The 16,774-nt window shown below is 46.8% G+C and overlaps 1 protein-coding gene across 1 annotated transcript in view; it reads right to left on the reverse strand.

The window, feature by feature from the left end:
- Positions 1-16,774, reverse strand: part of LOC147617694 (uncharacterized) — a 63,676-nt gene that overhangs the window by 28,698 nt on the left and 18,204 nt on the right. The gene's annotated exons all lie outside the window — the stretch shown is intronic.

Raw genomic sequence — 16,774 nt, forward strand, 5'->3', positions numbered from 1 at the left:
CATCCTGCCCTCAAGAGTGCAAAGCTGGATTGCAATGCCAAGTAAAACATGGCATTGGTCAAGAGAGATATGCTTCCCTTTAGAAAGTACTCCCAACAAAAAGCTACTGTTTCAGTAGCACAATCTCCTACATGGGGGGATGTACACATTCTGGTAAATCCCCACAACTGACCCAAAACAGGCTCAAAGCCCTATGTATAAGCTGTCAAAAACTAGCATGATGTCACATGCACAACTTCCAATGCTGTGAAGTGGACATCTCCTTACCATTTAGCCACTTTAAAAGGTGTGTTTGTGGCTGAGTCTTCCCCAATTTTGGGGCTTTTCAAACATTTCAATGTATTTGGTCCAAACGCCCAATGAGCAATCAAGTGTGGACACTTTTATTATATTGGAACATTAGTATTAATACGTTAAATGGTTTAGGACACACACAACAAACCATGAGCATCATCAAGTTCTGATTATAGCAATCATTGTAAATATTCATTCATGTTAGTAATAGACAGGAGATTAGGTCTACATCTATCTTGTCTCTTGCATGCTTTCATTCACACTTCCGCATAGGGAGATTTGCATAATCTTTGTTTTTGTGTTAACCTCCATTAATTTAACCAATCATGTTACATTAGTATTAGAGCGTCAGGCTTTGATGGAGGAAGGGCTCTAATTTTCTTTCTCATTAGGTCATGGAGATCCATGGCGATGAACCCCATCATCATCAATGTGTTTACCTCAAGTTTGTGTTCAAATCTCCCCCTAAGTGTAAGTGTGATCCTGTAGAAGGCAACAAATCACTCTCTGTATGAGAGCAAGCCTTAAGCTTTTCGGAATGCTTCAAACTTCTCTCTAGGCAAGGCCTTTGTATATAGATCTACAACATTATCTTGTGTATGGCAGTAGGATAAACTAATCTCCCCTGCATGTAATCTCTCTCTGGATAGTGATAATGGATCTCAATGTGCTTGGTACATGCATGAAATACGGAGTTTCGTGCCACGGCCATAGCACTCTCGCTATTAGTGAGAATGGTAGTGGGTGTTTGTTGACATTCACGAAGATCAACCATACACAATCTGCCGTAGCAATGAAGATTGCCTTGTACTCAGCCTTGCAAGTAGATGTGGCAAAATGGGTTGCTTCTTACTTAACCAAGATATGCATGAACTGCCAAGAAAAAAACAATTCCCACCGATGGAATGCCTGGTATCATAATCACTAGCCCAGTCTGAATCACTATATGCATAAAGCTACAAGCCGCCCTCCCTGGGATAGAACAAACCAAGATCCAAGGTACCCTTTAGATAATGCAAAATGCGTTTCACAGCTAGCCAATGATTTGTGCCTGGGCTGTGCATGAATTTCCTCAACAGAGAGACCCCAAAAGCTATGTCAAGCCTTGTGTTACACAAGTAAATGAGGCATCCCACTGCCACGCTGTAAATGCCGATTTCAAAAGGTTCAACAATGTCTTGCATGCTAAGCCGTAAACCTAGTTCTACCAAAGTAGAAAGCGGTTGCACTCTTCCATGTGAAACCTTTTCAGCAAACTCTTTGTGTACTTAGTTTGCTGCATAACAATGCCATCATCTTTGTGCATAAATTGAATGCCAAGATAGTAGTGTAAAGGCCCCAAATCTGACATCTCAAATTCAGCTTTCAAATCAACCTTGAAAACTGAAATTTCTTCTTGACAAGTCTTTTTTCACATGAAGGTAATTAAAGCATGATTAAATTCCAAAGGTAGAGGTGAAAGAAAATACCTTGAAAGATGTAGAGATGAAAGTAGAACTTACTAGTTTTTGGAAGTTGTTAGGGGTTGTTTGCCACTTCAAGAGACCACCAAAGAGCCATGAAAAACCTCAATAAATCCTAATTCAAGAATATTTTACCCTTTGGAGGGCCCTTACACCACGGGAAAGATGCAAGGAACGACTAAATGTTGTGAGGCTTCGCCCAATCGCACTTGGGAGCACAAAAAACTCAGCCGATATAACAATTAATATTTCTATTACCTCTAGCAGCTAGGCTCCAAAAAAGAGGCTTCACTAATGATCAATGCTCAAGATGTAATATGGCTGTGGAATCTGTCAAGCATACCTTTTGGTACTGCAAGATTGTTAAAGAGTGGTGGAATCAGCTAGGAGGATACTGCATGATAGCCTGGGGATACAGACCTCATGTTATCAACTTACTTTTGGTACTTTACACTATGCAACTGAGAAACTTCAGTGGATCATTACTCATCTCAGATTTTGGATGCTATGGTTGATATGGTTGTATAGAAACACATCAATGTTTCAAGGTCAGAGAATTTTGAGCATGTCATCTACATACAAGATGACTGAGAATATTAGCACCAGCTTTCTTCAGGTACAAGGTTCTTTTAGCTGCACTATTCACATAAACTTGCCTGGCCAAATGAGCATGTATCTTATGATTTATCATACCAAGCTCTTGGAGCTTGCTTCAAACCATACAATGGTTTGTGTAACCTGCATACTTTATGTTCCTTGCCAAGAACTTCAAAACCAATGGGCTGATTTACATATACTTCCTCTTGCGAATCCCCATTCAAGAATGCAATCTTGATGTGTAGCTGATGCACTTTCCATCCTTTATGTGCAGCCAATTGTAGGCATATGCTCACTTATAGTAGGGCTACGTGTGAACAACGCTTAACCAAGGGAACTTTTTCCCATGTGGTTTTTCCCCTTGGAAATCAAGTGAGAAAGGACACTCTATCCATATAACTTTTGTACTTCTATATTATATGGATGTGACTCACATGCAAGGGTTGACTTGCATTTGTGATCACCACACATTCTCTCTCTCTCTCTCTCTCTCTCTCTCTCTCTCTCTCTCTCTCTCTCTCTCTGCCTGCTCTGCGCCCACCATTTCTCAGCTGTTCCGCCTCCCTGTTCCACTTTCTCTCTCTTCGCTGCTTGCTCTGCGCCCACCCCCTCTCCCACTTTCTCTCTCTGCGCCCACCCTTCCTGTTCCGCCTTCCGCCTCCCTGTTCCCACGCGCCCACCATTTCTCAGCTGTTCCGCCTCCCTGTTCCACTTTCTCTCTCTTCGCTGCCTACTCTGCGCCCACCCCCTCTCCCACTTTCTCTCTCTACGCCCACCCTTCCTGTTCCGCCTTCCGCCTCCCTGTTCCCACGCTTTCTCTCTCTTCGCTGCCCACCCTTCCTGTTCCGCCTTCCGCCTCCCTGTTCCCACGCTTTCTCTCTCTTCGCTGCCTGCTCTGCGCCCACCATTTCTCAGTCCTGTTCCGCCTTCCGCCTCCCTGTTCCCACGCTTTCTCTCTCTTCGCTGCCTGCTCTGCGCCCACCATTTCTCAGCTGTTCCTATTCCGCCTTCCGCCTCCCTGTTCCCACGCTTTCTCTCTCTTCGCTGCCTGCTCTGCGCCCACCATTTCTCAGTCCTGTTCCGCCTTCCGCCTCCCTGTTCCCACGCTTTCTCTCTCTTCGCTGCCTGCTCTGCGCCCACCCATTTCTCAGCTGTTCCGCCCTGCTATCCCCACCCATCCTTGCTCAGGCCCCCAAGGCAGCAACATATTTCTCTCTCCCCCCCCCTCCCTGTTGCTGCTGTTTCGTGCTGCTGCCATGGATTAATTTTCAGTCCATTGGCTGTGGGAAGTTCTGCAAAAAGTCATGGCCAAGACCGGGTTTAAAGAGGAGCTCGTGAAGGTGGAGGACAAGCTCGGCACAATTATCAAAGAAAACAAGAAGATGGTCGACTCTTCTGTTACCGCAATCATAAACCGCCTCTCCAAACTCGAGAAGGGATTTGACAAAATCCAAGAGCTCGAAGAGAGATCTTCCAAGCAAGAGGCTGAGATTTCAGCCTTAAAGGAGGAACTAGTGGAGGCCAAACTGCATGCTAAAAGTCAAGCGGCTGAAATCTCAGCCCTCAAAAAGGAGTTGGAAGCCACTTCAAAAAGCAAGCTTGAGGATGGAGAATTTCAGCCCTCCTTGATTGAAGAGCTGAATACCATCAAGGAACAAATGAGGATCATTCGAGAGGAGGAGGAGCAACATAAAGAGAAGACATCTTCATGGGTGGAGGTGATCACAAAGACACAAAAGAAGATGGACGAGGCCGAGAAATGGATCGAGGTCGCCAAGAAAGGGAAAGGTAAAGAATCGCCACCCATCCCCACTCCCACCATCATCAACATGACCCTTGAAGAGGAGCAAAGGAGGAAGACCCGGGCCTTACATGTACGAGTGTCCGGTCTAAAAGACCGTGATGATGAGGAAGGGGAAACCAAGGAGCTCTTCTCTATGATGGGCATTGAAGCCACGCACACAAAGGCATGGAGAGTGGGAAAGAAGAGGGAAGGTAGTGGCGAATCTTCTTCTAAGGAGAGAGCACTTATCATTCGTTTCCCCTCCATGGAAGCGAAGAAGGACTTCTTGAAGAGACGTCCTACACTCAAGCAAACGGGAATATTTCTTGGAGATGACCTCACACTCTCGCAACTTGCCCACATGAAAGAAGTTATGCCCGAGATAAGGGCAGCCCGAGAGAAAGGGAAAGTGGCCTTCTATAGAGATGGTAGAGTGGTGATTATGGAGAGGCGCTCTTCATGACGGCGCGAGACCTATGGGACTACACTCAAAGTTGCTACTTGGAATTGTAATGGATCTCTACGCCTTGATGTAGGGGCTTTTGAGGATAGTTTCACTGGGAGGGACATCATCTTCTACTGTGAGACGCATCAGGCTCCTGGACAGTCCATGCCACATGTTAGTGGATACCGATGGGAGACAGCTTGTAGACAGGAGACTCGTTCAGAGCATAGAGGACGGGGCTCAGGAGGAGTGGCAGTATTGTTTAGAGAGGAGCTACAGCCACTGATACATATAGTCCGCAGAGATGAGCAGGCTAGGTACATGTGGGTTAGACTGAAGGCAGAGACCGGCAGATATCTCTACATTGCTATATGCTATTTTGCTCCTAGTACATCAGTGTATGCATCACCTAGCGGGCAGTCTCCCTTTTCTATTTTGGATGATGACATTTGGGAGTTCTCCAGGGATGGTGACATCATTCTCTTGGGGGACTTCAACGCCAGGACCGCCCATAGCCAGACAGTATTTTATGATACCTCAGAGGAGATGTTGAGGGAGCTTGATGTTAGGGATATGGGCCTATCTAGACTCTCACAGGATGAGGAACATACAGTGTATGGGCGGTATTTGATAGACATGGGGACTGCACATGGATTGGCCATCCTGAATGGCCTACAGAGATTCCCGACATCGGGCGGTTTCACTAGCTTTCCACATCGGCATGGTGCTAGTACAGTGGACTATGTTATGGCTCAGCCCAGTCTCATTTCCTCTTTTCAGGATTTTATGGTAGGCACTAGGCCGGTTGGAATAGCAGTGGATCATGCTATCTTGTCCTTCACTCTCACATTTCAGTTCAGCACCGCTCCATTGGGACAGATCTCCACACACACTCGTTATACCTTTACGAGACAGACTGACACCGTATACACGGATGAGATATACAGACGCCTATGTGCCGAGGAGCCGGGACGGCCATTAGATGAGCTCACTCAGATATTGATAGAGACGCTTCATGCTGCAGCATCAGAGGCATATCCCCATAGTCAGCCTACACAGAGACGATCTGGGAACATGCCCCAGAACAGTTGGTATGATGAGGAGTGCAGAGAGATGAGGATCAGATTACAGAGAGAGGTGCTCATGGGTGTTACCACTCACAGACAGTCACGGATTACCTTCCGGCACCTAGTGCGACGGAAGAAGAGGGCTTATCTTGCTCAGTTAGAGAGGGATTTGTACCAGTTGTTTATGAGTCAGGACTCAAGCGAGGCATGGAGACTATTCCATGAGCATTCACCATCACCAGCCATTACCTCCACAGAGATTTGGGGTGAGTATGCAGCATCCCTGTACACAGCACCAGGATAGCCGCCCCTGCCAGACCCATCAGAGCCATGCCCAGAGACGTGTGCTTTCTTTACTGCTGAGATGGTAAGGAAAGCTATTGACAGGATGAGGACTGGGAGAGCATATGATCATGATGGTTTGGTAGCAGAGCACTTTATTCATGCCAGAGATATGCTTGCAGAGCTTATTGCTATGATGTTTAACCGAGCCATGTGTGAGGGTTTTCCTGAGACTTGGAATATGTCCACGATTGTGCCTATCTTCAAGTCAGGGGATCCTATGCTTCTTGGGAATTATCGTACCATCATGATTGGTCACACATTGGCTAGATTATATGCATCTATTCTTGAGCAAGAGTTGAGTAGATGGGCAGAGAGAGAGGGCATACGTGCATCAGGGCAGGCAGGGTTCAGGAGAGGTTTCTCCACTCTTGACCATATCTTGACACTCAGAGCTATTATTGAGGAGGGCGGATTATATGGCAGGAGGATTTACTGTTGCTTTGTGGATTTCCGCAAAGCTTTTGACACGGTACCGAGAGCCAGACTGATGCGCAGACTACAGGAGATGGGAGTGCCCACAGAGCTGATTTGGGGAATCATGGCTTTATACAGGACAGTTGTGGGGCAGGTATGTACTACCCAGGGTGTATCTGAGATGGTTCACTCCACTATTGGGGTGAAACAGGGCTGCCCCCTTTCCCCCACCTTATTTGGGATGTATGTGGATGAGGTTTCGGACTATGTAGAGCGGGAGGGTGACAGAGGAGCACAGCTAGCAAGGACATGGATTCCGCTGTTATTGTATGCTGATGATATTGTGCTGATCTCAGATTCTCCAGAGGGGATGCAGCGTCATTTGGATGCATTGCACATGTTTGCAGAGGACAGTGGATTGTCTGTTAACCTTGGTAAAACCAAGGTGATGGTGTTTAACACCACAACACAGTGGGTTAGAGGTCAATGCCCACCTTTACATATGGTCAGGAGACAGTGGAGTATACAGATGCATATACTTACCTTGGTGTGGTTTTTAGTGGCCCACTATTTTCCTTGAGGAGAGCAGCGGAGACCAGATTGACCAGAGCTTATGCAGCATTGGGGAGACTAGAGAGGATGTGTTCGCAGGTTCAGTTTCAGGAACCTCGAACAAAGCTCTGGCTCTTTGACACTTTGGTCACTTCAGCCATGCTGTATGGAGTGGAGATATGGGGACCCTCAGTGGATCACCACAGCCGAGCTGGTAGCTGTCAAATCCCCAAGGATCCCCTCGTGATCGATCTTGGTTCGAAACTCGAATCCTGCAAACAAACAAACAAACAAGCAAGGGGGTGCAGGCCTGACTCACCTCCCAACCATGACAGCCGTGGGCAAGCCCACAGTCTTGGCTGTCCCCACCGAGCCACGAGCTGAGCTAACTAGGATGACGTACCGACCAATCTCCTCCTCGCGACGTCCCATACCGCCACGAAGCTGCCCTCGCGGGCCTCGAGATTGCTGCCGGCCTCGGCTGCATAAAGCAGGTGCACGTCTGCACTAGATCCAGGCTCCAAGACCATAGAGCTCTCACAAACTCGCGAGACTCTCTATATACAATAACTAACCTTGGCCACCCTTTTATAGGCTCTTGGCCGGTCATCGGGCGTCCACACTTGGCCGCCCGCCCGTCCATACTTGGGTGCCCGCCCGTTAGTATATACCTAACTCAGCTCGTCAATCAACCTGCCTAGTTCCAAGCTTCCCCAAGCCTCGAAACTAGTCTTGCATGCGTATGGCACACGGTAGATACCCACTGTGCACATGACATACTCCCCTTCCTCTAAGAGCTCACTCCTGAGCTCACTAAAAAGCCAGGGTAATCTCTCTGAAGAGAAGTCAGTGTCTCCCATGTAGCGTCCTCCTCAACACGATCCTTCCACTTGATCTTGTATTCCGTGATAAGCGTATGACGCAATCTTCGTTCACGAAAGCCAAGAATCTTTTCAGGTTCGTGCGGAACAAATGTCATGTCCTGGACATCTATAATTTCTTGAGGAGTAACTAACTGATCTGCTCCACCCAGTACTTCCTTAAGTCTACTGACATGAAATACAGGATGAACTTTCACATGAGAAGGCAAATCCAATTCATATGCAACTGAACCAATCCGTCGTGTAACACGAAATGGTCCACAGTATCTAGGGGATAATTTCGGAGATCTACCTGTCCGTAAAGTCTCGGAATCTTTCGGAACTCGCAAATACACCATCGTTCCTTCAGAGAACTCTCTAGGTGAACGATGTCTATTAGAATAAAACCTGTCTCGGTCTTGAGCACTTCTAATAGATTCCTTTGCAACTTGTAACATTTCCTGCATATCTTGCAAAAAATTACGTGCTGCATCATGCTGAAGTCCTGAGAATCCTACTGTAACAGGTGATCTTGGTTGAAAACCGTACATAAGCATGAAAGGACTAAACCCTGTACTCGTATGCTTAGTACTGTTGTATGCAAATTCTAACATAGGAAGATAATCCTCCCATGAACTTTGTCTTTTGGATACATATGCTCGAAGCATATCCTCCAAAATCTGATTCACTCTTTCAGTCTGGCCATCAGATTGAGGATGATCAGAGGAACTCAAATTCAAAGTTGTTTCCAACTTCTCGAAAACAAGTTTCCAAAAGTCACTCATAAACTTAGAGTCCCTATCACTGACTATGTCCTGCGGTAACCCGTACAGTCTAAACAATTGCTCGATAAACTGCCGAGCTAATTGCGTAGCTGTAATAGTCTTCCGGGTCGGTAAAAATCTAGCCATCTTTGTCAAGCGATCTACCACAACCCAAATAGAATCGTGGCCTTGATGTGTTCTTGGCAATCCGGTAATAAAATCCATGGAAATACTTTCCCACTTATTACCTGGGATTTGCAAAGGATGCAACAACCCAGTCTGTCTAAAGCGTTCAGCTTTATTTGCCTGACAAATCTGACACTTGAGAACATAATCTTCTACATACCCTTTCATCTTCGGCCAATAAAAAGTGTGTTTCACTAATGATAGTGTCCTGTGTACCCCAGGGTGTCCAGCAGAAGGGGCGTCGTGACACTCCTTCAGAATCTTGGACCTAATGTCCGGGATCTGTGGTACACAAATTTTGTCATTACGGAATAGTAAACCATTCCGAATCATCCACTGACCCCCTGCAGCCTGAATAGTAGACTGCTCAGTCACCGAGTCTTGGTCAATCAATGAGCTCCCGTCCTGGATCCTCTGCCAAAATGGACCAAAATAACTATCAGTCCTGCAAAGCCCTCTCAATGACTGAAATAAGTCAGTAGAAATCTCGGTGAACGACAAAGTATTCACCTCTCTAATTCGACTAAGCGCATCTGCAATATTATTCATGGACCCTTTCCGATAACGGATCTCAAAATCAAAATCTTGCATTAACTCTGCCCAACGAGCTTTCCTGCCTCTCAAATCATCCGCATCACACACATACTTGATTGACTGATGATCAGTCAATACCACAAACTTGGAGCCATATAAATAATGTCTCCAAACCTTGAGAGCATGAATCACAGCATAAAGCTCCTTCTCAAGGGTTGGCCAACGAGATTGAGTGTCGTCTAGCTTTTTACTTTCAAAAGCAACCGGTCTACCATCTTGAAATAAAGCAGCCCCGATAGCATAGTCACTGGCATCAGTTTCAAGAACATAAGGCCGACTAGGATCAGGCAATGCTAAGATAGGTGCTTCCTTGACTTTATCTTTCAAAAGTCTGAAGGCCATATCCAAATCGTTATTCCAAGTGATAGGCTGATTGGACTTACGTCCACGACCTTTCAATAAGTCGGTCATCGGTAGTGTGAGCTGAGAGTACTCCCATACAGATTTCCTGAGAAAAACAACAAAACCGAGAAAAGAACGAAGTTGTTTCATTGTTCGCGGTATAGGCCAGTCCAAAACCTTCTGAACTCGGTCATAGTCAATGCTCAATCCATCTCTAGTGATCTTGTGTCCCAAGTAAATGATGTCGGTCATAAAGAACTCACATTTACTGAATTTAGCATATAGCCGATTCTGTCTTAAAATAGATAAGACAATCGTGAGGTGTCTGACATGATCCTCAAGAGTACAGCTATATATCAAAATATCATCCAGAAACACCACCACAAATTTCTCCAAATGTTCACGAAAAAGATCGTTCATCATTTGTTGGAAAGTGGCTGGAGCATTGGTTAACCCAAAAGGTAATACGAGAAACTCGTAATGGCCATACCTAGTCCGAAAGGCGGTTCTTTCGACATGCCTTTCATGAATACGTATCTGGTGATAGCCAGTACGCAAATCTATCTTCGTGAAATATTTCGCTCCTGCTAACCGGTCAATTAGGTCATCTGATCTAGGGAGAGGATAACGGTTCTTAATTGTTAGCTTGTTCAATCTTTTGTAATCTATACACATTCTCCAAGTATTGTCCTTCTTTCTCCTAAGCAACACAGGTGCACCCCAAGGTGATTTACTTGGACGGATCTGGCCCATCCTCAAATAATCTTCGAGTTGTTTAGCCAACTCATCTTCCTCAGCTTGGCTCATCCTATAAGGTGGAATACTCACAGGATGAGCACCAGGGATCAAGTCAATACGATGATCTACTGCCCGTTCAGGTGGTAAACCCGATGGCAGTTCCTTAGGAAATACATCTTGAAACGAATCAAGTATCTTCTGTAATTCTTTGCTTTCAAACACACTTAATTCATTCACATCCATGGAAGGGATGAGAAAAGAAGAAAGTGGAATCAATACACAATGGAAAGCGGTATACAAAGAAGAATCCATTATATTTCCAAAATCAATTGTATTTACAAGAGGTCCCTGAGAGGGATGGATACAATCACCTAAAATACTATACTTGGTGTCCCTATGCTGAAAAGAAAAAATATGACTAGACCAATCTATCTGGACATCAAGAGTCTTAAACCACTCAATCCCTAATAACAAGTCTACATTTTCCAGATGCATGACATAGCATTCCAGAGTATCTTTGTAGTCCTGAATCTGGATTGGAAGCATCTCGACCTTGCGATCCCAAACTTGTCTGCCCGCAGGTAGACGTACCTCATAGGTATGGTCGCTGAGTGTCGTGTCAAGACTCAATTTCTGCACAAGTTTGTAGTTAACAAAGTTATGCGAACTACCAGGGTCTAAAAGAATGTGAATTTTATGGCCATTCACTTCTCCATAAACTCGGAGAAGATCATGTATGCCAAATACCTTAGAATTGAACAGACAATCAGAACAAGTACTAGGGCGAGAAAGTACAGTAATTGACGTACCTGTCAAAGACAACTGGTTAGCTGCCTTTGGCTTGGGTCCTGCGTTTGACTTGGTACCCTTTTGCTTCGGGCACTCGTTACGCATGTGTCCTTTTTCTTCGCAGATAAAACAACGTCCTTCCTTTTTGAGCTTCAAAGCCCTAAGGAGTCGTTTCTTCTTCGCTGGTGTCGAACTTGTATTCTTCGAAGGTTGGTCCGAAGACTTGCCTTCATTCGTGTTAGCCATAGGTGCGGAGAACTTTCTTTTATGCTTGTTCCCCTGCTCGGTAACGGGTTTGGACTTGGAAGAGACCATCGTATCATCATAGATATGAGCTGAATGAATGGCCTCGTCCAAAGTTTTACATTTGTTATTTTTAACCTGTAATCGGTACGAGTCGGGTAAACCAGCTACGAAAAACCCCAACAGAGTAGTGGGATCCATCTTTGTAGCCTTCATCTGCAAGTCACGAAATTTCTGGAGATAGACCTCATAAGTGAGGTGCTGCGAGGTCATGGTCAAAGCTGAAAACCGGGCAACAACATCGTAATCATCCTCTTTCTTGAGGAATTCTTTCTTGAAAATGTCTTCGAATTGTGCCCAAGTCGTTGGCTTTGGGTTCAGTTCCTTCCACCAAAGCAAAGCTTTGCCGGACAGGAAACCTGCTGCTAACTGTATCTTCTTTCCATCATCATATGGATGAAACTGAAAGTGCACTTGCCACTTATGTAGCCAAGTGTCCACGATCTCCTTGGTTCTCTGCTTTTGCTCGCCCCCGAACGGTTCCGGAGTAATATTGGGGCCTAAAGCTGAAGCCAAGGTATCCATTCCCGAGAAAGTAGAGAGGGTAGTGGTCAATAGAGCGATGGAGTTCTGCAAAGCCTGCATCTGGGCTGCGATTTGTGCCTGACGTTCCGCCGAAGAAGCTTCGAGAGCTACTTTGAACTCTTGGAAATCTGATTTTGACACAAACTCGTCAAAAAGATCGGCATCAGTGCCTTCCGTAGCCGGCAAGCCTTCGCGTTCCACGAGGGGCTCCAACTCTGATTCTTGGGTCGACATCTTGAAGAGGGTACGTGGAGAGAAAATTTGGTCTTTGCACAATAAAAGTGCGAGCGAACTCGAGAGCTTGAGAGCTTGAAAACTTGAGAACTCGAGAGATGTGTGGCAAGAAGCCCACTAGAGGGGGTTAATAAAGGTTTCCCAAAAGCCAAAAAAAATCTCGAAAAGCTATGCTTAGCTTTTGCTTTAGCTTTTGTGTTTTTTTTTTCTCTTTTTTTTTTCTGGAATAAATATATATATATATATATATATGTATTTATTAATATATATATATATGGATATATATATTCGGTTTTCTTTAAAGAAATAGACACCTTTGGAAACCTTAGAGAGGGGGGGTTCTTTTAAAATTTAAAATTTTAACCTCCCCTAAAAAAAAAAACAAAAACGAAAGCATAAAAAAAACGTTGCTTTCTTACGTGTTTTTTTTTTTTCTTCGCATCCCTCCTGGCACCTGGATTAGCCCGCCGCTTGCTGACTGCTGACGTGGAGAGCTGGCCGTTTCTTGCCGTCGCCTGCACGCCTGCTGGAACCCGGCGCTTGCTCACCAGCCTACCTGCGCTGGCCGACTACAGGGCCTAGCTGGGCGCCTGCGTAGGCCTGAGGGGCTACGCTAGCCTGCCTGGCGTGAGCGCTGGCCTGCCTGGCCTGGGCCGCCTGCGCTAGGCTGCGTAGGCCTGGCTACGCAAGCCTAGGCGCCTGGTTACGCAGGCCTACATGGCCTTAGGCGCCTGCCTACAGGGTTTCTTGCGGCCCAAAAAGTACACCCGCCAGCAGCGAACAACAACCGGCCAACGCACATAATCAGTCGGACAGCGCACGTTCTCTCTCTCACTTTCTCTCTCGTTCGTTGAACGAAAAGCAACGAAAATCAACATGCTTTTTTCTTCTTTTTTTTCCTGTTTTCTCTCCCTGCAGTTCATGCGTATGCACAACAATTCACCTCTTCTTTGCAAAAGCAATCAACCCTATTAAAACTACCATCTCCCATCATCAACATGGGTTTCTTTGATGAAGAAAAAGCACATACCAAACTGAAAACTGCAGTATGCACAGAAAAAACAGCAAGCTTTTTTAACACATACCGTACTTCGACCTCTTCTTCTCTACCTACCGACTTGCTCGTTCACGAGGTATGCTCTGATACCACTGTCAATCCCCAAGGATCCCCTCGTGATCGATCTTGGTTCGAAACTCGAATCCTGCAAACAAACGAACAAACAAGCAAGGGGGTGCAGGCCTGACTCACCTCCCAACCATGACAGCCGTGGGCAAGCCCACAGTCTTGGCTGTCCCCACCGAGCCACGAGCTGAGCTAACTAGGATGACGTACCGACCAATCTCCTCCTCGCGACGTCCCATACCGCCACGAAGCTGCCCTCGCGGGCCTCGAGATTGCTGCCGGCCTCGGCTGCATAAAGCAGGTGCACGTCTGCACTAGATCCAGGCTCCAAGACCATAGAGCTCTCACAAACTCGCGAGACTCTCTATATACAATAACTAACCTTGGCCACCCTTTTATAGGCTCTTGGCCGGTCATCGGGCGTCCACACTTGTTCGCCCGCCCGTCCACACTTGGCCGCCCGCCCGTCCATACTTGGGTGCCCGCCCGTTAGTATATACCTAACTCAGCTCGTCAATCAGCCTGCCTAGTTCCAAGCTTCCCCAAGCCTCGAAACTAGTCTTGCATGCGTATGGCACACGGTAGATACCCACTGTGCACATGACAGTAGCACTGATGGATGGAGACGTATGGAGAGGTCCTTGGTTTCTATGATTTCCCGGATGATTAGGGCCAAGGCCTCCGTACCACATGATATTATCCGTGCAGAGATGGCTGCCCCCCCATTGGTAGTAGAGGCACTCACTCGATCAGTCTCCTTTATACATAGCACTTGGGCTCTCCCTAGAGACAGATATGCTCGCTTAGCCCTGGAGTCTTCACGACAGTTGGCATCACAGGGAGACGGATCATGTTGGTATGCACAGATGACAGCTTGGTTCCAACTGCATGGCTTTAGTATGGACAGGCTACCTCCATTTCAGTACTCCCTGGATGCACCCTCCCTCTCTCTCACACGGGCAGAGATTACCAGACTTATCAGGCAAGACTTGACTCAGCTGGACACTAGGAGGACATGGATACAGCCGACACACGAGCTTGGTACGAAGATGGCTTTCTATAGAGATCATCTTCTCCAGCTCACGGAGGATGGGTTTGTGATTAGACCCAGCTACATGGATACTCATCTTTCTCACGGGGTACGGTGTGCTATTGGTCAGATGCGCACATCCTCACACCAGCTAGAGATTGAGACTGGCAGATTCAAAGGAGTACCAGCTGAGGCCAGGATTTGTCAGCTGTGCCAGATGGAGCCAGAGACAGAGTTACATTACATATGTCACTGTCCGGTATATTATGAGATACGAGGCCGTTTTCACTGCCTGTTCAGAGAGGGCTTTGGACCACTTTCTAGAGTCATGAGATACCAGGATCAGAGATGCCTCGGATTGTACTTGCTAGAGCTGCGTAGACATAGAGAGGGTCTCCTGAGAGGGAGGGGATCAGAGAGGGAGAGACACCTATAGAGGCAGATTACAGACTTCTTTCGACCAGAGATTGAGCAGTCAGGTCAGCAGGCATTGCAGCTAGCCCCAGAGTACAGCCGCACCAAAGGTACACTGATTGATCGGGCTATGGAGCTGGGGCGGTCCAGGCGCCCCAAGATGAGAGGTCCATCTCGACACCGGCAGAGACTACAACAGAGGATCAGGACCATACTAGCACGGCATGGGAGACGTCCAGTCAGAGTACTCACCATGGAGGACATTGAGGATATCCGCCATCGACTGATGAGAGACATCTTTGGATAGTGATGTGTATGATGCTTACCTTTGTTGCTGGAGTTTTCCTCCCACATGTTATCCATTAGGAGCTCCTGGTACCGTACTTTTCCTCATAGTTGTTTCAGTTTCAGTTAGTTGTTTAATTGTTTTTAGCTTTCCTTACACAGACATTGTATCAGATCCACCAATTGTTGTAACCTTTTTGGTCTCATAGGTCATTTTGGCCTTTTGAAGACGTTAATATATCATTTCATTTCTCTCTCTCTCTCTCTCCGCTATGGAGGATCCAGATTCACAGATACACATAGCAGTTTGGAACTGCAATGGAGCACTTTGGACACATCCTGGGAGAATGAAGGAGGTCATGGAGGGACGGGACATCATACCACTTACACTGATGCACTAAAGCCCAGAGAGGGGGCTACCCAAAGTAGAGGGCTATCAGTGGGAGTTTACATACGAGGGGACCACACAGTAGAGCACATCGAGAGGATCTGGAGGTACAGCGGTACTCTTCAAGCGAGACCTACAGGAGCGCCTATAGGTGGTAGCACGTGACCAGGAGGCTAGATACATGTGGATTAGACTGCAGCTCTTAGCAGACAGGGTGTTATACATTACTCTATGCTACTTCTCCCCTAGAGGATCGAGATATGCCATGACAACAGAGGATGAGAGTAGAGGGGAGGAGGAAGACACAAGGCCATTGGGAGAGTCACCATATGCAGCCCTTTCAGATGAGATCATACACTACTCCAACCTACGGGAAGTCCTCCTTATGGGGTACTTCAATGCACGGAGACACAGAGCCAACCGTGCGACATTTATGATTTCGAGCACCCCGAGGTGATGCACACACTAGAGGTGGAGGACACGGGAGCTTGCAGGGTGTCACAGGACATGGGGCCGGATAACACCAAATATGGTCATCACTTACTTGAGCTGGGAGCGCGACACCCTCTCGTTATTTATAACGGGATGAGACAGTGGCAGGATTCAGTAGCACTGACATGCTTTCCACGATCGGGGGGGGTAGCACAGTGGACTACATCATGGGGTCCATGGAGACCACACAGGCAGTGACATCTTTCACCATCCCCCCATGTCCTATTGGTGCAGATCACACGTACCTCTTACTGTCATTGGCGAGCTCCACACCAGCGCCCACACAGCCCACACAAGCGTCGCATACAACTTTCTACTTCACCCATGACTTGGCAAACATATATGAGCATCATGTATATGACGGGCTATTCCAGATGGATCCCCTGTCACCTCTAGACACACTCACCACCCAGCTGTCATCTCTACTACATACGGCGGCCACCCGCAGCTTCCCCCATCATACACACATTGCACACACAGATAGATCCGGGAGCATGCCCCAAAATCGGTGGTATGATGATGAGTGCAGAGAGCTATATAGACACCTCCGTGCCCAAAGAGCATTGAGGACCATTACACAGAGACATGCGAGCCGACAAATGAGGACCCTCACACAGCGTAAGAGGCGTGCATATGAGGCTAACAATACTGGGATATATACCACCTACTCATGAGCACAGATGCAGCCACTGCATGGCGCACAATGAGAGAGCCTCGCCCTCGTACCCCGATTGAGGATCCACACAC

The sequence above is a fragment of the Cibotium barometz genome, chromosome 36, assembly GCF_041138505.1.
Source record: "Cibotium barometz isolate CiBa-2024 chromosome 36, ASM4113850v1, whole genome shotgun sequence".
Taxonomy (NCBI): Eukaryota; Viridiplantae; Streptophyta; class Polypodiopsida; order Cyatheales; family Cibotiaceae; genus Cibotium; species Cibotium barometz.